Raw genomic sequence first — 21761 nt, forward strand, 5'->3', positions numbered from 1 at the left:
GAAAACAGGAAGTCTCTGAAAACGAATTCCCTACTGTGCCAAGAGCACCGCCCTTTGGATTGGCTTTAGCCATGTCTGTAGTCCTCAACATTCTGGTAGTCCTTGAGACTAAGAGAAGGAAAAGGAGAAGCAAGTACTGTGCTGTAAACTGTTTAAGCTTGAACTTATAATATAAACAAGACCAACAAGAGTGTACAACTTGTGAAGATACACAAGGTTCTCACTTAGAAAGACCCAGAATCACTTCAAAGTTTTACATGGAAATTTTGAAGAGTATAATGTCTGAATGAAGATATAAATTTTAATTTTGCTTTGGTATCTCCAAAATTACTTAACTAATCCCAATGTAAATCACTGTTATATACATACCTGCAACTATTTTGTAAATGTGTAATTTAAAAAAAAACAAAAACAAAAACCTAAAAATCAGACTTGCATTTTTTACAATTATTTTTCACACAGGGATTAGGATAATTTTAACTTTTTCTATGTTCTGTACTTTCTAATTTTATACTATTACCATGCATTAGTTATGTAAGGAAATACATGTAATTTTTGGTAATTTGGTTGATATGGAAATGTCAGAAAAAAATATACATAATATAGTAAGTCAGCCTGTGACCATTCTTTTACATGCAGAGTTTCTGAGGTAGTAGTTATCTGACGGAGGAAACAATGCTCAATTGTGGTCAGCTGGTGGATTCACGATCCACAAGGGAGATGCTTCCAAGGTTTTTAAGCTGTCTCTACATCATCTTCCATAAAAAACCGAATTGAGAATATGCCTGTGATACTCATAATGCATTTCTTCTAAGGACCTAACTCCTGGTTTCTATTTCTCTTCCAAGTTGCCAGTGTACTGAAGAAGAAACCCATAGATCTCTAGCAATGGGCCATTTGCATTGCTGTGAATTGAACATACTGCCTGGGCCAGATGTTTCTTTCATTCTATGGCCCTTTGAGCTTTTCTTTAAACTCCTTCTTAAGCTTCAATCAATGCCTTCCAAATTAAATGCTGTTCCCAATTTCATATAACAGACAATTCTTATATGAAACACATTTTTACAATGAGCAACTTAATGCTACATGGATACAATCTTTACTACTTAATATGTCTCTTAGGATGTCAAAAGCAAAACATAATAACTATTAATGTATGATTATGCCCTTCTGAATTTTGGGAGCATATAACTCTTAAAATGAGTTATCCTTATCCATTTGTCTAAAGTCAGAGTTCTATTTCCCTATCTTCTGTCCCTGGTATTAATAAAGATCTTCTTTGGTGGATTCGGACTTCTAATTGACGAGTGGCGATCTCAAGTGTGATCTGCTGCCATCATTCAGCATAAAAAGACTCCAAGTGGGATACCGAAAAGCCATCTGGCTGAGTCAAGTCAACCTTAGGAATCTAAGAGAATAAAATGAATTATAGCAGAGGTAGTGCTCAGCTCCTAAGCTTTCATGGGTGGACTGCTCAGCAGGAATAGCAAACTGAGACTTTCTTTACCAGCTTGTCCTATTATCTTGTAGTACTTCCATGACCAGATTCAGGGGCTGGTCAACCCATAAGTAGGCAAGACAGTGAGTAAATGAATTATTTCCAGTGGCTAGAATTCTAAACTGTGTCTTTGTTTGCATCACATGAATTTCTTTGGGGGAATCTCTTTCCCACTTTTTCCAGACCTAACTCTGGGCTGCCATTCAAACATTTGGCCCATGATCTTCTAACTGGATGTAATGCTTTGCCTGGCATTTCTGTAGAACTCATTTATATTTAAACTACTTCAATATGGATATAGTACTTGTGGTCTAAAACCCAGTGTGTTGTTTAAACTTAATGTGTTCTGATTGCTGTGAGTGCCTTGTCTGATAGAGAAAGATTTCCTAAGTGATATGATGAGACCTTTCTCCCAAACTTTCAGCCTTCTCTGCAACTACATTGTTTTAGCAGTGCACTGTAGCATTTTTTTGAAGACAATAGTCCACAGTGCACACCAGGGGAAAGTATGAAATTGAAGGCTTGAATAAAAGGTGTGACAAGCAGTCATATTTATTAGCATCATGAGGAATCAAAGTCTTTATGAAATTTTTAGTGCCATTCATATTCTTAGGCCAGTACATACTAGCGTGGTCACATTACAAATCAGAATTCAATGACTCTTACTTAAAAAACATACTTCCAGAGTTTCGACTGAGTCCCATGGAGACTCTCGTGTGTGCTCTCATGCCAGAGTCCTTCCTTCTTACCATGTTTCCCCAGTCATTGCTAGCCATGTGTGACCTCATAGGTCAACTGTTTTTTCTTCTACTGAGACCCTGGACTCTTCCTCATTCCCCATGCCAAACCATCCAGTGTTGTGTTCTGGTTCATACTCTGCTATCTAGATATATAGTTGTGTTTCTTGGGCACAAGGTTTTACAACCTTTTCCTGAACTAGAATTACTCCCAAACATACTTCCTGATCTCCTGCTTAGCACAGAACTCAGACAAATGCAGTAGATATAGAGAAGGCTTATTTTCATGGTCACTGACAGGAGCAATGAAGGCAGTCTCCACCACCATAATTTTGAAGTTCTATAAGTCATGCTTCCATCTGCTCTTATAAAAGGCACTGGGGAGTGGGGAGGTACAGGTATAAAAGTTGTCCAGAATGTCTGAGTCACAATCAGCTGTTTAAGACACATTCTAAACTAGACTTTGGCTTGGTCCATTTTTATGTTTGTTTTGTTTCATTTTTCCAACAAGAGAATACCTAAGATAGACTAGTTTATAAAGAATATATGGAAGGGTTGTGTTGTAGGAATACCAATTGAGAATGGCCACCTCACAATTAGATTTTACCTGCACTTTTACCAGTTGTGGTTTTCCGTAATACTCTCCATCTATTGCAAAGAGAAGTTTCATTGATGAGGGGTAAATTACAGGGAATATCACTGAAGAGGGGGTGAAAAGGCAGTGAGAGCCAGAGGAGCAGGAAATCTACTGTGAGATTTTAGCTTTTAAAATGACCAGAAAGCTTTACCCATGATGCCTTAACATTATGGCTGCCTGAACAAGACCTGAACAAGTACACCAGTGGACATGCTAACATGGAAAGAGGAAATCTCTTGGGCTTCTACCCAAACACAAAGAACTACAGGCAACCAAAGAATGCTGTGAGCTGGAGAAATAGCCCTCTCCATGGAGGAGATCCCAGATTGGTTATCTAGTACCAAGTGGTCATCCCTGAAATCATACACATGCAACCAACACTAAACATACTAAGATGATTGTGTTATATATTCATGCATATGTAACAAAAACGGTCTATGAATTTGAGAGGTAGTGGGTACATGGGGGTAGGAGGGAGGAAATGGAAAAATAATAAATATGCAATTATATTCTAATTTAAAAACTTCAGATTTATTTCTTTTGGCTCTGAAGGCTTCTAAGACCAATATCGATGTGTTAGTGGGACTTGATGAGGACTTCTTACTATACAGTGTCAAAAAGGACCACATGATGAGAGAGAACATGTGGAAAGATGTGAATGAGTCTCTTCCTTTTCTTATAAAGCTACCAGTGGCAGCATGGGAACCTCACCCTCATGACCATATCCAGTCTCAATTGCCCACAAAGACCTCACTTTCAAATACTATCAACCCATGAATTCAGAATTAAGTTTCCAGCACATGGATTTTTGGAGGACACATGCAAACCATAGCAGGTACCTATCCGAAAAGACAGTCAATAATTACATAAAGCTCTGAATACCTGAGATAAAGGTGTAAAGAGTTCATTGACTTTTTTCTATTAGGGAGCACAAAGAGCATAAAGGCATGATATTAATATTTTTATTTTAAATATAGGATGACTGGGGTAAAAAGAGATTAAGCAAATTACTCAATAGCCATAGCAGAATTTGAGTTCAGGCTCCCTGATCAAGAACGCTCACATCATGTAGAATCTGTGTTTCTTAACCTTTATACTAATGACTTCTGGGGGCTGGATAATTCCAGTATGGCCAAGTGATCTGAGGATCAGACAATATTTAGAAGCATTCTATCCTTCCCACTAGATACAGTAGTAGTATCACTGTTAGTATTACTAACATTGCCTTAACTTTTGCCTACTGAGAGCTATAGTTTGCTATTAAATGTTTCCACAGTATGAGCATGTCTCCTGTCATCACACTGACCAGTACTTCATGTCCTCAAGAGGATAGCAGAGGAAACTGAGTATGAATGTTAAACAAACATGATGCTTAGGAGAGTTCCAAGTTCAGAATGGACACCAGAGGAGGTAATTCTTGTTACTGCCATTTCTGTTGCTGCCATACTGATGGAAAAGACAACGGAGTAGTTCAGAGGAAAGGCAGTGAAGTGCACAGTGGCAGAATTGAAGTGTGACTTTCCCATACACTTGTAAAATAATGATAATAAAAGCTCTAGTGTAGAAGGTCCAGCTATCCATGACCAACTTCAACAACAGTGGCAAGTTATAGGAACCATGTAGAAACAGTTAAAACATCAGTTCTGTGCAGCAAGAGAAAATTAAAATTAATTCCATCAGTTATTACATACAAGCTAATGCTGAAAGCGCTTTCTCATTCTTGCAACAACCCTTTTTATTGGAATTTTGGAGTTTCCCATATCTCGAGGCAATCAACTTCTGCACTTAATTAGAACACATCTCATGTCAAGCAGTCGATGGCTTAAGGACGATAAAGAGTAGAGATAAAGGCTAGTCGATGTGTGCAAGGGCAGAGAGAAAGAAAGATCCTCAGAAGCTGTTACCCCGTTGTTTAATAGAGAATGGAGCTGAAGCAGGCAGCCATCTCTGGCTAGAAATTGCATGTGAAGCAGTAAGTCAGGAAGTGGGCATGACAACACATTTATATGAAGGACTGCAATCCAGTCCAGAAACAGCCACGAAGGCTCTTCAGAGGAGTTGAGACATTAAGCACCCTGAAGATATCATTCAAACTACAGGAAAAACCTACCCTAAGTGTTGCCACTAACGTGAAGAGGGACACATAAACGGTTGAAGTTTGGTGCTATAGCTGCCTTGCAAGAAATATTACAAATTCAGAGGACTGTTTACTGCAATTATATAGTCACCTTTCTGCCATTTTGCAGGCTAAAAATACCCATATCAGGATGCTTTAGACTGAGTTCCTTAATACTACATCATGCCATGGCAGAAGGCATGAGAAAAAAGCAAGGTGACAGGTAAAAAGAAAAGAGGATACACTCCAGTAAACAAAATAGACTCTCATGATAATTTGTTAGCTCCACAGTGGCATTAATCCACACAGGAAGTCAGATATCTTGTGACGTCATCCCTTCTGAAAGGGTCCACCTCATAACACTGCTGCATTGAAGATCAAACCCCCAACACATGAAATTAGAGGCCACAAACAACAGCAGGAATTAAGTCATCACAGGCTAAGTCAGCCAAAGGACCTATTTCTCTTTCTTCTCCATTTCTTGTTCTTTTCTGACCCTACCAGTTTTAATATCATGGGGTTAACTTCCAAATAGCTGTTCTAGATAAACGATTGGACCAGTAGTACACAGGAAACAGTCACAGAGGCCAGAGTAGCTTTGAGAAGTATAATCCAGACTTACTTTAAGCAGACCAGAGCTCAGACAGTCTGATATGCCCATTTATGAGCTAATAGAGAATATGGAATAGCATGTTGAAGAAGATGAAACTGCATTTGAATACAAAGAAACAATACAGTGTCTTCTATATCTAGCCAGTTGATGACAAAAAATATTTAATCTTCCTCATCATTACAATGAGTGGTTCCAGACCCATGGTTCATCAAGTAACTTGTAAACTAGGAAAATAGGTTCTGCATTATTAAAAATATGAAGTACCGAGAATATAACATTTCTTCCAAAATATGAGAAATAACTGAACATATATTTAATATATTGCCCATTTCAGGGCTGCTATTCACCAAACTATGGTTACTTGAAAAACAAATAGTGTCTCAGATTTGCTTGTCACTGTTGGGTGGAAAGGCTGCTGATCTTTACAAATTCCTTTCTTTTGAGTTATCTCAGCTGGTGTGGATACAAGCAAGTTTGCCTCATGTTGCATTCTTTTGGATAGACAGCTGGTACAATTTGGGCCAGAAGTTCCACTAAGTTTCCTCAGGCAAAGACTGAGACATTTTATTTCCTCTGCATACCTGTGATGCGGAGCACAGCATGGAGTTTGAGCAGGTAAGAAATACATTGTGCACAAAGCACAGATATATGTACTTTACAAAGACTCTGGACCCTGGGTTAGTGATTTCCACGATGGGTAAGGAAAAATGAAAAATTCTAGAACTCTGTAGCTTTTGCATCAGGTCAGGCAAAAAGGATACACATTGGGGTCAGGTTACATGAAGTTTGAAGCCTTCTCCACCAAGGCATGCAGCCTCATTCAACTCAGCTTCTCTGGAGTTAGATGGATATATATATATATATATATATATATATATATATATATATATATCTTCAACTCTGGGAATGATTTGATGTACTCAGCACAAAACCTAGCACATATGAGATGCTCAGCAAATTGCAAGATATATTTCATCCCTTTATCCCTTCTGCATAAGAAATCAAAACAATGCAGCATGAAAAAAAAAAAAAAAAAACATTCCCCTGGGATACAGTTCAAAATCAGACCATTTAGATAGGGATGAGAGCCAAGATCGTCTGCAGGAACTGTTTTAGAACAGGCTATAGATTATTCAGAAAAGGCTATGTTTTTAAAGTGCTATAGCTGACTTTGAGGGATATTTGGGTGAAGAACTCTTTGTGGCAATTTTTAAAACTTTGTTTTTACACTCAAAGTTTTTAAGATTACTCTATTTGGGGGAAACAATGTTGTTTCGCTTTATGATAGGATCCATAAATATTAGTGAAGGGCTCAGATAACAGACAGGAATATCAGTAGTGCTGGGGTAGTTCTCAGGTCTTAGGCCTCATGCCTGCATGCAGGGGATGAGCAGTGGTTTCATACTGAAGGAACTGACTTCCATGACATCCACTCTGTGTGCTCCGTGTCTTCCTACTACTGAACAAAGAAGTTTGCTGCCATACATAGGCACATGTATACTGAAGTTACTCTGACCAAATTGGTTTAATTCACTCAGCTACATATTTTGTGTCTCAGATTCAGTTTGCTGGGGGGGGGGGGATGACTGCATGTTTTGCCTTAATACAAATACCTGTTGGTGCTTTATGGTGGGTTCTTGAAAAACCAGTTTCAACCATCTTCTACCTAGGTTTCACATAGTTTCAGCTGCAGTGACTCTCTCTACTCACACCCAGCATGTTTAGATTGTCTGCCCTGCTTATTCACAAGACCATATGTGGTCTTTTAGCGATTGATCAGAACATTTTATATCTGGGCCTGTCCACATTCTCCTGGTATACACCTCTCATGCGCATCATCCTGAACATAAAATCTCTCTGCTAGCTAGGAGGGACACAGCATTTTTAGGCTGAGTGGGATAAACTTCCCATTACTTTGAATTACATCCATATGAACTGTCCACAGAAGCCATCTAGCATTGTATGGTGAATGCCTAAACAAATTCAACACATATATGCATCTGCAAACTACCCCAAAATCACAAGTCTAAAATATAACTTAAACCAAAACAATAACTGAAATCACAAAGAAACAAGATGACCATCAAGAATTTCTGCTAGTGCCTGATCAATATAGATGTGGCTGCTCACAGTCAACCATCAAACTGAGCATGGGGACCCCAATGGAAAAGTTAGGGCAAGGACTGAAGGAGCTGAAGGAGTTTGCAACCCCATAGGAAGAACAACAGTATCAACCAACCAGACCCCCAGAGCTCTCAGGGACAAAACTACCAACAAAAGAGTATACATGGAGGGACCCATGGCTCCAGCAGCATATGTAGCAGAGGATGGCCTTGTCAGACATCAATGGGAGGGGAGGCCCTTGGTCCTGTTAACGGCTTAATGCCCCAACATAGGGGATGCTAGGGTGAGTCAGTAGGTGGGAGAGCACCTTCATAGAGGCAGGGGAAGAGAGGTTTGAGAAGAAGAAACCAGGATGGGGGACATTTGAAATATATTAAAAAAAAAACTACTAAAAAGAAGAAAAAAGAATTTCAGTTTTTAAATGTGAATAATAATTAAAATCCAAGAACTGGATTTTATTTTATTAATCCTTCCAGGAAAGTCTCCCTTAGCATTTAAATATTTTTTTACATATCATGGAAATTCTGAAAATAAGTTTTAAATTTTCCTTTAAAAATATACTCTTGTAAATAGATGGGAGTGAAAAGAAAGTCATTCTGAGTGAAAACCAGAAAGACAAGTATGCTTGTTCTATGTCCTGTGTGTATAGAAGCTAGGAAATTTTAGACGTGTATTTAACTTGGATTAATTTTAGAAACCAGAAAACTAGGAAGAAGACTTTAAGGAATGGGAGGAGATTTTGAGGGAGCGGTAATGTGTGTGTGTGTGTGTGTGTCTATGTGTGTGTTGTGTGTGTGTGTGTGTGTGTGTGTGTGTGTGTGAGAGAGAGAGAGAGAGAGAGAGAGAGAGAGTGAGAGGATGAGAAAAGCATAAATGAATTGATCCATTCTTATCTTCTTGTACAAAGCTCAAGTCTACATGGATCAAAGACATAAAACCAGAGACATTGAAATTAATAGAGGAGAAAGTCGTGAAAAGCCTTGAAGACATAGGCACAGGGGAAAAATTCCTAATCAGAACAGCATGGCTTGTGCTGTAAGATCAAGAATTGACAAATGGGACCTCATAAAATTGCAAAGCTTCTGTAAGGCCAAAGACACTGTCAATAAGACAAAAAGGCCACCACAGATTGGGAAAGGATTTTTACCAATCCTAAATCTGATAGGGGACTAATATCCAATATATACAAAGAGCTCAAGAAGCTGGACTCCAGAAATTCAAATAACCCCATTAAAAATGGGGTACAGAGTTAAACAAAGAATTCTCACCTGAGGAATACCGAATGTCTGAGAAGCACCTGAAAAAATGTTCAACATCCTTAATCATCAGGGAAATGCAAATCAAAACAATCTTGAGATTCCACCTCACACCAGTCAGAATGGCTAAGATCAAAAATTCAGGTGAAAGCAGATGCTGGCGAGGATGTGGAGAAAGAGGAACACTCCTCCATTGCTGGTGGGATTGCAAGCTTGTACAACCACTCTAGAAGTCAGTCTGGAGGTTCCTCAGAAAATTGGACATAATACAACTGGAAGATCGAGCCATACCTCTCCTGGGCATATACCCAGAAGATGGTCCAACTGGTAATAACACATACTCCACTATGTTCATAGCAGCCTTATTTATAATAGACAGAAGCTGGAAAGAACCCAGATGCCCCTCAACAGAGGAATGGAAACAGAAAATGTGGTACATTTACACAATGGAATACTACTCAGCTATTAAAAACAATGAATTTATGAAATATTTGGACAAATGGATGTATCTGGAGGATATCATCCTTAGTGAAGTAACCCAATCACAAAAGAAGTCATTAGATATGCACTCACTGATAAGTGGATATGAGCCCAGAAACTTAGAATACCCAAGATACAATTTGCAAAACACAAGAAAATCAAGAAGAGGGAAGACCAATGGGTAGATACTTCATTCCTCCTTAGAATAGGGAACACAATACCTATGAAAGGAGTTACAGAGACAAAGTTTGGAGCTAATATGAAAGGATGGAGTATCCAGAGACTACCCTACCCGGGGATCCATCCCATCATATGCCAGCAAGATTTTGCTGAAAGGACCCTGATATAGCTGACTCTTGTGAGGCTATGCCAGTGCCTGGCAAATACAGAAGTGGATGCTCACAGTCATTAATAGGATGGAACATAGGGCCCCCAAACAGAGGAGCTAGAGAAAGCACACAAGAAGCTGAAGGGGTCTGCAACCCTATAGGAGGAACAACAGTATGAACTAATCAGTACCCCCAGAGCTCGTGTCTGTAGCTGCATATGTTGCAGAAGATGGCCTAGTCAGCCATCATTGGGAAGAGAGGCCCCTTGGTCTAACAAACTTTATATGCCCCAGTACAGGGGAACACCAGGGCCAAGAAGTGGGAATGGGTGGGTAGGGGAGCATGGCAGGGGGTGGGGGTGGGGGGAGGGTATAGGGAACTTTCAGGATAGCATTTGAAATTTGAATTGTATACAAAGAAAATACCTAATAAAAACAAAGTAAAAAAACAAAAATAAAAGTTTAAGTGGAATTGTGCTATTTGGGGGATGATGCTTCTTCCCGAAACCATAGTTCATCACCATAGGCTGATAGAGTCCTGATATAGCCTGATATCGTCCTCTATCATCCATGAAGTTTAAAACAAAATAGGATATTGCCATTACTCTTGATTACTCACAAGAACTACATGGGAGAACTGATTACTAAAATACAACATACACTGGGATCACAGGACATGCAGAAAGCAAGCTGATACTGAGTCATAAAATTTCTTCCTAATGGCTAGTGTTGTGGTACCAGAAAATGCTATATTGGCTACTGATTGAGAATACTAATCAATAGTACCGTCCAGCCATGAACACTAAGCACTACAATAACAGCCAACCTATGTCTACTATATGTCTACTGGTACAATACTGGTATGAATGTTGGGGGATTGGTAACATTAGATTTAAGGCTCACTCCAAGAAATGATATTCATCCATGGTACTTTAAACCTGCCCAAGAACCCATGACTGAGGGGGATATAGACCTGATGGGAGAACCCACTATTATCATCTTTCTAAACAGCAGCATAAAGCTGTCTTCTAAATCCTTACCTCTAGCTCTGTGGATTAATGTAGCTTTCAGTCCTAGGCAAAGAAGCTTCATTTCCAGCATGTGGCAGTTCACACAAAGCCCTCCCTCCAGTGAGTGTGCAGAGGATGAGGACCACAGCATTTTCAGCCTACAGGAACTCGCGAGGTCACGCCAGCTCCCATGTGCTCAGGAAACATCGTAAAAGAGGGGTCAAAGAAATTGTGAGAATCAAAGGTTAGGAGGACTAGCAACTTAAGGAAAGAAGGGTTTACTTTAGCCCACAGTTCATAGATACAGTTTGTATTAGTCAGGATTTACTAGAAGAAGAGAATTTATAGAAATATATATATTATTTTTAGTAGAATGGCTTACAGGCTGTGGTCCAACTTGTTCAACAATGGTTGTTTATCAACGGAAGGTCTAATAATTCATTCGGTAGTTCTTCAGTACACAAGGCAAGATGTCTCATATGTCTTCAGGATTCAGGTGGTTCTAGATATTCTCAAGTTGACAATCAGTGTCAAGCAGCACAAGTCAGCCCCATGTTAATTTAATATCCAAATATATCACTTTTTTGTTTTTGTTTTTTCGAGAGAGGGTTTCTCTGTATAGCTCTGGCTGTCCTGGAACTCACTTTGTAGACCAGGCTGGCCTCGAACTCAGAAATCCACCTGCTTCTGCGTCCCAAATGCTACGATTAAAGGCATGTGCCACCACGCCCAGCAATATATCACTTTTAAGCTGAATTTATATACCCTTGTTCCCATCAGGTCATGGATATCTCATAGTGCAAAATGCACTTAGTCTAACTTTTCATCTTTAACAGATCTAAAACTTTCAAAAGTTTAAGTGTGAAATTCCTCCTGAAACTCAGGCAATGGAGATCCCTTGTATAATAAAAACAAAAGTTACATCCAGTGTACAATGATACAGGCAATCATTTCCATTCCAAAAGGTGGGAACAGAGACACAGGGAGGCAAACTCAGATCAAACCAAAACCAAAACCTAGCAAGGTGAACACCAATAGAGAAGCTCTCCATCTGGGATCTAAGGCTCACACTGAATCACCTGGGCTCCAAAGAGGTTATGTAGCCCCCTTTCCAGCTATTGCTTGTAGCACACAACATTTCTCTTGAGCCAGCTCCACTCCATGCATGCATCTTCCTTCCATGGTTCTGGCATCTTCACCATCCTGGGATCTCAAGTGATTTTCGGAGTTTACCTTTAGAGCTTCGTTCAAACCCTCTCAGGACCTTCTTGCAGGAACTCTGCACTTACCTCCCATTTCCTACCTCAGTGGCTCTGTGGAATGATGGTACAAGACTTTGTGACCCTGCCAAATCTTGTAACTTTCATTTTGACAAAAAACACATGGACAATAGTGCTAAGTTTCTTCAGAACAGAGTCTGATCATAGTTGGATCTGCTTCCGTGTGCTAATCCTTGAAAACACTTCCCTAGGCAATTGTTTTTAATGAATAGGGAACTCTTTCAGTGACACTCAGTGTAAGCTTGCTCCTTTGAAAGTAGATTTGTATTTTCAGCAGTAAGAACCTTTGACGGGTGGTGTCATGTCTGTGGCAACTCTTCTATTGTCACAGTGCAGAGGTCTCTTCCTAACAATCGTAGGATATTTTTCTACATATGTCTTGACTGCAACTGTAAACTTGTTTGAGCTCTTTTCCTACTCCTGCATTTCCACCTCTTGTCCTTTTTCACTGTGGACCTGGAATAAGAACCATGCCTGAATGCTAGCCTGACTTGAAATCTTTTCCATTAAACACTAATTTGTTACTTTGAAAGACATCCTTACTTAAGTTCCCTGGACACAGGAATAATGCCCTTAGACTCTTTACCAAAATATAATCTAAATGGCCTTTAGGCAAAATTCTTGGTATAGTGCATGCTACCCTCTTGAATCTTATGAGCAAGGCCTCCATTGGCCATGTTTTTCTAGACTTCTGCTTTTCATCTATCCCCTCAAAATGGTCCCTTTAGCTATATTTACAATATTCAAAAGATTTTCTAGCCCAAAGCTCCAGATTACTCTATAGTCCTCCCACAAACAATTCCAATGACTCAGGAACCCCATGCTTAGGTTTAACACAGCCCATGGCCCCACTTCTGGTACCAATTTTCTGTTTCAGGTACCTTTTCCATTTCTGTGGCAAATTACAAACCAAGAAGGAACTTAAAGTAGGAAATGTTTAATTTGACTCACAGCTCAAAAATACAGCCCACCATGTCAGGGAAACAATGGTAGCAGGCCAGGAGCTTGAAGCAGCTGGTCATACTGCATCCACAGGAAGAAGAAAGCTGGAGAGTAATAAATACTCGTTTCGCTATCACTGTGTCTAGGGCACCAACCTGTAGAAGAGTGTTGTCCACCTTTAGGGTGAATCTTCCCATTTAAATTAATCTAACCCAGATAATTCATCACAAGCATGGCCAGGAGTTTGTCTCTTGGGTGATTCTAAATTTTTGACAAGCAGTATAAACAATGATAGGGACATACCCATATTTATGCCTAATTTAAAGTCGGCTAGCTTTCTATAATGTATTCTTTACCTACAGATTGAACTGATTTTTGCATTAAAAATGTTCAGAAAATTCATCTATACTGAATATTTACACACTGTTTCTTGTCATTGTTTCCCAAACAATATAATGTATTTATATAACATTTATATTTTATTGAGAATCTTTTGTACTCCAAAAATGATTTGAAGAATATGAATGAAGGTGATATCTATAGAATAATTGCAAGGACTATGTCATTTTATGTAAGGGATCTGAACATCTTCAGATTTTGGTACCTATAGGTAGGGTTTGTTCTGGAATTAATCCTCCATGAATACTATAGGATAACTGATGGCCAACCATCACAATTTATAATATAATATTTTGGGGACCCAGTGAGATTATTTTTGTCCATCTGAGCTCACCTAAGTGAAAAGATGAAGACAGAAGAAATTCATGATTGCAGAAACGACCTGGAGTATTCCAATGCAGTTACTCCATACATCATTTCCTCTAATTTGCTGGTCTTCACTCCCACTTTATCCAGTATATGCTGACTTTGCTGGATATCGGTGGTCTCTCCAATGCCAGCAAGAGATGTTGAGCTGTCAAGAGAAGGAAGGTGAAAGGGATGAAGGGCATGTTCCACCAGGCAGATGAAAGCATTTGCCCACTACATCCAGAAACACATTTACTAGTTAAGAAACAGCTAAGTCAAACAGCAAATATAAGCCACTTAACATTCCTTTGCACAGAATTTAAAAGGCACAGAGACAAAATCCCACAGTTTGCTCTCTCTCTCTCTCTCTCTCTCTCTCTCTCTCTCTCTCTCTCTCTCTCTCTCTCCCATCTAAAAGTCATTATTCCTTGCCATATGGACCAAGCAACCAGTGGAGAGAGAAGTAAGGGAACTTTCTAACATGGAGGCTGGCATCTTTAAATTGAAAAGTCCTCTCTTTCCTCCCACCTCCAGTTCCTCCCTCTGGCTCTTCCTTCCAACACTCTGCAAGCATCTCCTGAAAAGTGTGCTGCCTCATTTCAAGCCTGCCTTGGAGTCACTCCACCAGGCATATAATGGGCCTGTAAAAGCTGCGCAACAGAGACAGCATGTGTGGATTTTATTTGAGAGGATACACGGATATCCATCCAAGAGGAAAATGTTGTTATCTTGTACAGGCCTGGATCCAGTCTTTGTTAGAGAACATGAAAGAACCCTTGGCTGTAACAGTGTGTCATCGTATGCTAATGTAACCAAGTCAGGTCCACTGCTATTTCTTGCCACTTTCTTTTTCTTCATGTAAGGTTTGTCATCATTTCACACACATTTTGCAATGATACAGGTAGCTCTGTTACTGCCTACCTTGTAGGGATAGGGAAGAAACAGCATTTTATAGCTGAGTTTCAAGAATTTTGAATTTACTTCTTCAGATCTCCCTCTCTTCTGTCTTCTATGTGCCTTTCTTTTCTTTCACTCTATAAGTACAATATCTTCTCTGTGACACACAAAAATGCAAAGTCGGGATGAACAGCTGTGAGTCAAATCTTTGTTCTATTTGAATTTTGAAAATGGAATTAATACACTTAGTATGACACTTCCAAAGCAAGTTTGAGGTGACGGCAACTCATCAGATTAAGCAGGGAGGCAAAGCAACAATTACCTGTCAGTATTTGAAACAAACAAACAAATAAACAATGACAACAAAAACTCACAGACACTGAGTAGAGAAACTGCAGCCCCTGGTCTTGGGACTCTAGCTATCCAGTCCACACCATTTTAGTCATGAGAAACAAGGGCCAGAGAGGGGAATGGCTTCAGCTTGTGGCACCATATGTTGTCGCAACTCTTTGTGTGTTTTAAACAACATTGCTACTGATGAAGTTATCTTTTGAAATGTTCATATCCTTTCATGGATAGTCAGAGTGGTCAAAAAGGGAAAAATTCAAATATACTATTACTAAACAGACTGTTGAATTTAAAGACTTTCTATTTTCAGAAGGGATATCCTGTGGCTTTCAGTTATGTCAAGTGTGCCTGAGAAATAAAAGGGGCCTATCCCCCAAACAACAAATAGCATGCACCAGGAATTAACAAATAGAGCAGAAACAACTGGCCACAGCACCACCAGAGGTAAGTCACAGTGCTGAGCCACATAGAAATAGGTGAGATTGGCTCCACTTAGTTCTAATATCATCAGGAGCCAGACCCAGGTGTTTGTGTCTTAGTGAAAACTGGACTGATCACAAAGGAAGTCTAGCTTTAACAATTGCACAGGAACACAGCCCTCCTCCTTAAAATCAAGAGGAAATGGTTATTAGTGGTGACCCGTGCTGGGTTTTAAGAGCTAAGAGATGGGGCAGTGGTGGCACATGCCTTTAATCCCAGCACTTGGGAGGCAGAGGCAGGCAGATCTCTGAGTTCGAGGCCAGCCTGGTCTACAGAGTGAGTTCCAGGACAGCCAGAGGTATACAGAGAAACCCTGTCTTGAAAAACCAAAAAAAAAAAAAAAAAAAAATTGCTCCTTGTGTCTGGGCACGGAGTTCTCACATACACTCCTCAGACAAATGGCTGGTTCAAAGCAAGCAGAAAACATTGGCCACTCTTGAGTAAAACAATTCCACCTCCAGAGGTGATGGGTCCTGTTTCACAGGGGCTTTGGAATCAGCCTTCAAGTATGACAGGTTCTCTACAAATAAATCAAAATACAGAGAACCAATCAACTTTTGTAGTCCTACACTGGAAAACATAAACCAATACTGGAGAATTTTTTAAAAAATATTTTTTGTACCGGTCTGCAAAGAAGAAACATAAAATGTCTGATACTTCCATTTGGTTTGGGAATCTGTGATCTGCCTTTATCTACCTGTCCCAAGTTAATCTCACTCCTCAATCCCTCTCTGTGCTGGGTCTTTCTTGCTTTCCTCCTTCCTTTATATCCAATTGCAGAAGTGAACTGTGAAAAGCTGTTTAAGCCTCTTTAATGTCCTGAGAAAGGAAACTATCTGACCATTTTTTATATTCCACGATATTAGAGCAATTCATCTGAATTTGTGCTAATGACAGTAAATCTCTCATGCTGACAAGCTGTGGTCAATTATCCTTTCTACAGCCTTTTAAATCCAAGCACTAGGAAGTGCGTCAGCATTGGGATCTTGAGGCTTGCTTATTCAAACAAAATAGCCAAGGGGCTTGAACAACTCTCTCCATGCTTCACCACTGAGAGCTGAGCCCTCCCAGGGGCCAGAAAATACTGGGATACTTCCACTGGAATTTACACGGATGGAGGAAATGGTTTAAATAAAGCGGGGTGTTATTTATCCCTATAATGAATGGTTTAACAGCAACAATTAGGAAGGAAATTCTGCAAGCTTGAACTCCAGTTACTTATTAGTGCCACTGAAAATCAATTAAAGTATCTAAGTAATGACAGGGATCGGCATCATCTGTCATCTGACAGATCCTATTAGAGGGAAGAGGGAGTTGGTTTGTTTTGGAAAGCTTGTGATGTTGAGTCCATTACGTTCCTAGTTCTTTCAGACTAGGAAAAGCGTTAAGGACTGGCCTCCACACAGCTGCAGATCTGCTCACCTGGGAGAGCAGGAAATATGCTAACTTTATTTCTAGCTTTATCTTGGATGTGGTTCATTGAGAAAGAGTTTTCCAAGAGGTGGGTGGGGTGATATTTCCTCTGCCAGACTAGTCACCTAGAATATCATTCTTTAGCCTGTTGGCTTCCATATTGCTTCCCATGCCAAGCCCTTATTTCTTGTTCACCACAGACCATCAACCTCACTTCTCTGGTCCCCACCACCACCACCACCACCCCAGGGCTCTTTTCAGTGTTCTTAGGCAGCTGGCTTTCACAAACATCAACATTATTCCAACTATGTCTGTGCCTTTTACTAAAGATCCATCTCCTGTCTTCAGCTTACCCAGTCTTTCTTCTCCCTTAGTGTCAGCTTAATCCAAGATCCTCCTTGGTGCAGAATTTAGTACTAGCCCTTGCCTTCTCTCAGTGATGGTGTGGGTCAGAATTTACCGCCTGGTGAACAGAGTGAAAGCCAGGCAGAGGCTGTGTCTTAAGAATTTGTTCTTGCCAAACATCTGGGGGAGCATTTACACTTTCAAAGTGGTATTCGTCTAATTCTTGTTTTTTGTTTTTTGTTGTTGTTTTGCAATTTTTTGGTTTTGTTTTGTTTGTTACTTCTATAGTTTATTCTTGTGTTTGTTAAGATTTCCTAGTGACACCTGACTGGCGTTCTCTCATTTATTTGCATCTGACTGGCACTCATTCATTCATTCATTCACTCCATGGTTTAGAATGGTTTAGAATGTGTGACTCGGAGCAGTGCATGCAAGCTGTGCCTGCTGAGTCTCCATCTCCAACTACGCTGAGTTAATGGGAAATTGTCTTTTTCCCACCAGGATGCACAATTCAAGAAGTCTTTCAGTACTTCTTTCTTTCTGAGCCAATACATGTAGGGAAAACAGCCATGAAAGCACTCATCAGTAGGAGGATAATTGAGCTTGTTCTCTTGCCTTGCCTTCTCAGAGAAGTCTCAGCAAGCCAGGAAACAAAGAGAGGAAAATATTTTCAAAGAATCTTGCAAATGACTTCAATGCTTGCCTAAGGTTCAAGTTTGGTTCAGGGGATGGGCAAAACGTGGGTCAGCCAGCTTTGTTAGGTCAGCCAGACAGTGCAGTCAGCTGGCCATGTCTGAGCTAAACCAAGATCATTTCTGTGACTCCTATCTCAATATGGATATTGGAGGTTTAACTTCCCTTCTCATAGTCTTCTTTATGGTTTACAAATCTCATTTCATCTTGGAATGACCCTCCCCCAAGGATCCACTTTTTCATCCTTCCTTCTCATAGCACATCCTGTGGCATCTCTTGTTCTGCACCTTGTAGTGATGAGTCTTTCTCTCTCCACTAGCACTTTTATCTCAAAAGAACATTGAACATACTTCATATACCCAAGAACTCTGGCTACAAAGAAACAATAAATGTGACTGATGGGAAAAATCCACAAAATGCTTTTATTTAATGCTTTTATAATAGCTTCACAGTACTCAGCAGGAAATATTGCCCATAAGAAAGCATTGAAAATACAATGTTCTCAGGCATCATAGGAAAGACAACATCAGACCATATCACAGGACTGTTCAAATTCCTTCAATGACTAACTTCTGTGACAGTTTTTATCCCATTGCATTGACATTATCATGTCTACTGTATACCAGCCACACCCTTAGATTGTGGTGTTGTGTATCTCCTTGGTGGATAATTCAGTGATCAGCATACAGTGGGGTCTTAGTAAATACATGTAGGATAAATATCTGGTCACTTGTCCATTAGATCCATATCAGGTGATAAATGCAGAAGTTTCAAAGCGTCAAGATAAACAGCATCTGTTTTCTGTGATTGCCTGGCTCTACATGCTTATCAGAAATCTCTAGAAATACAGATATACAGGCCTGTCTTACAGAGATGAGAACTTCCTAGTTTTGCTTAGTGGTCCATATTCTGTATTTTTAGTAAACTTCTGACTGCTAACGATCAGTCAGATTGGATGGCTTGTACTGGTGGATGATAATAAAACTGTATGTTTTGATATATCTTTTCTAGCATATAAGCTATCTCACATGATTCGTACTTTCCAAGAGGGGTAGACTGCTTTTCAGGCTCCAAATGAGTATGTGAATCCTAGAGAGTTCACACAGTTGGTGAAGTCAGAGACTGGATCTGAGCCCTGAGTTTCCATCCGAAAACTCAGTATTGTTTCTATATAAACAGTTCTTCCTGAGAGTGATCACCAAAACCAGTTCTGTTGGCAATAAACATAGGTCATCATTAAGTGAACAGGCAGCATGATCAGGTTCCTGTCCTAGGCTTTCACAAAATTCTAAGCATGACACAAAGGAAGGATGGACCATTACGGGAACTGATCTTCTCAGCGGTGGTAAATAATACAGTTATTTTCTTGTAAGTATAATTTCCTTATAATAGAGAGACAAATCAAATACAGATTCAGTGTGAATTTTAATGGGCTTGGTTCATACTGTGCATGGTCCCTCAGTAGAGGAACAGGCTGAACTAGACAGCAGATACAGTCTTGGAACTGACCATGGCTCATGGAGTGAACCCTCTTGCTTCTTCCTGCTTTATGTGCTCCACTCTCGGCAGTGTGGTGGGCATAACTCCTCAATGTATTTATCCCCCTATTATCATATAATCCAATATGACAGTAATGGGGCATTTGACAGAGACAGATAAACATTTCAGCCGCCGTTCTGGATTAGGAGCACAGCAAGTTTCATTTTATAATTACAAGCTGAAAGAGCAATGTCAGCAGACTGGATCTCCACTTGCTATGCAGGTACATGACCTGAGGCGTTTCCTGTCACAACATTGACAAGAAAAGCCCAGGGGTTTCAAGAGTGTGGACAAGGGGCTATTCTGTCCTTCAAGGGCATACAGAGTCTGGGCCACTCCGGCTTAGAGAGACAGAAGAAGAGTTCTCTGAAATAGGAACATGGAGTGGGGGAGGGTAGAGAGAGAGAGAAAAAAATAAGCAGAAACAAATGAGACCTTTTAGGTTTTGATCTCCCTTAAAATATACTTGAAATTGTTTCAGGACAGAGAAGTTTCTTATCAGGACCATTTTTTTTTCTTCTTTATCTATGTGGTAACACTAAGAAGTTAGGAAACAGTCATGGGGAAAGGAGGAGGCAGTGGTAAATGTGCTTAGCCATTTCTCAGGACACAGTCATTCAGGAAACAGGTCTGACAGGCCTGTTTCCTCATATTCATAATACAAAGACTGGAGAATTCTGTTGAAGGTGTCAGCCTATGATAACTCTCCTTCTATTGTCTCCTGGGTTGAGACTTCAGGGATCTGAAGATTCTAAAATCAATTCAGTGGGCCCATGGAGTAGAACAGGTAGGATTAGATGTGGAAGCAAGGGTGGCCAGGTATGATACTGAGAGAGTCAACCTTGGAGACACGCCCAGGTGCAACACTGCCTGTGTTCACTGCCTCCTGGCTGTCGATGAAGGTGAAAGGAGGCAGAAGTGAGGGAGTGAGCTAGCTCCTGAAGTTTATATGGAAAAGATCAGAGACTTGAGAACTGTATCCCACCATCTTCAGTCCCAAGTTTCTGCTTTCCTGTCATCTGGGTGATCGAAGGAAGGAAATAAGGAATCATTAGTTGTAAATACTATATACCAAGAGGCATAGAGCATATGACTTTAATGTTGGTATGAGATTATCAGTGAACTGTAGCCAGATTTTGGCTACTTTATGGAGTCTTCTTTCCTCCACCTTTCTCCACCTTCTTTCTACCCTTCTTACCCCTAACACTAGATAGGAGGGAAAAAATGGGACAGAGGGGAAAGGAGAGAACATTATCATTAGACTGCTTCCTGCTGGTTATGGACAAGTTTGATCCTCACTATCAGAAGAAATAAGATACTATTCCTTCTCTTGTTTCTTCTTTGCATAGGACTACTTAACAAATCACAACCAACCAACAACCCACCTGCTTCTTGGGTCCCGAGCATGTATATACCCACTGAAGAGTCCCTAAAATTCTAAATGTCACACAATCACAGAAAATCATGTATCTGGCAAAATCATGCCGCTTTTAGAGCCTGAGGCAATTCATAGTCATTTGCTGTGGAAATCTGGAGAAGCCCCATATCCCACACCTGGGATTAAAACAAAAACATATTCTTATAATAGTTCTATGTCTTTTTTAAGGAAAACAAAATTCTCACTACAATGAACTATATCATTTTTATTGGAAAGTGATACATTTTGAAATAAAATAAACGCATAGTTTCCTATAAGTCACCCCAATAGGATCCACAAAAATAGAGTAGCCATGAATATCTCAAAAAATTATTGTAGAGAGCGGAACTACTGGCCACAGGGCTAAAATGCTTGTCAAATTTACCACGTGCTTATCTAGGCCTGTTGTCCTAATGCATCCAAAAGGATCATTCACTACCCTTGAAACACTGTAAGTGTGAATTGCAAGGGACTAGAGCTTGAGACACAGCTCAGTTGATAGCTTATCTGGTATGCATGAAGCCTGGGGTTTGATTCCTAGGACCACATAAAACTAAGCAAAGTGCCAAATGCCTGCAATCCCAGTACTTGGAGATAGAGGCAGAAGTTCAAGGCCATTTTCGGCTACATAACAAGTATGGGAAAAGCCTAAACGATATGAGCCGTTGTCAGAAAGAGAGAGAAACAAAAGAAAGAAAGAGTAGCTGTATTTGATTAATCTGCTCTATTCTCCTCAGCAGCAGCACCCGCCCAATGTTCTGGATTCTAGAATGAAAGACACACACACATGCAGCTTTTTATTAAATATGCTTTAAACAGCTCAATGGCTAGGCCACTTCAATCCTCCACGTTGTTAGCATG

The sequence above is a fragment of the Mus caroli genome, unplaced genomic scaffold (assembly GCF_978045245.1).
Source record: "Mus caroli unplaced genomic scaffold, Mus_caroli_1 scaffold_4, whole genome shotgun sequence".
Classification (NCBI taxonomy): domain Eukaryota; kingdom Metazoa; phylum Chordata; class Mammalia; order Rodentia; family Muridae; genus Mus; species Mus caroli.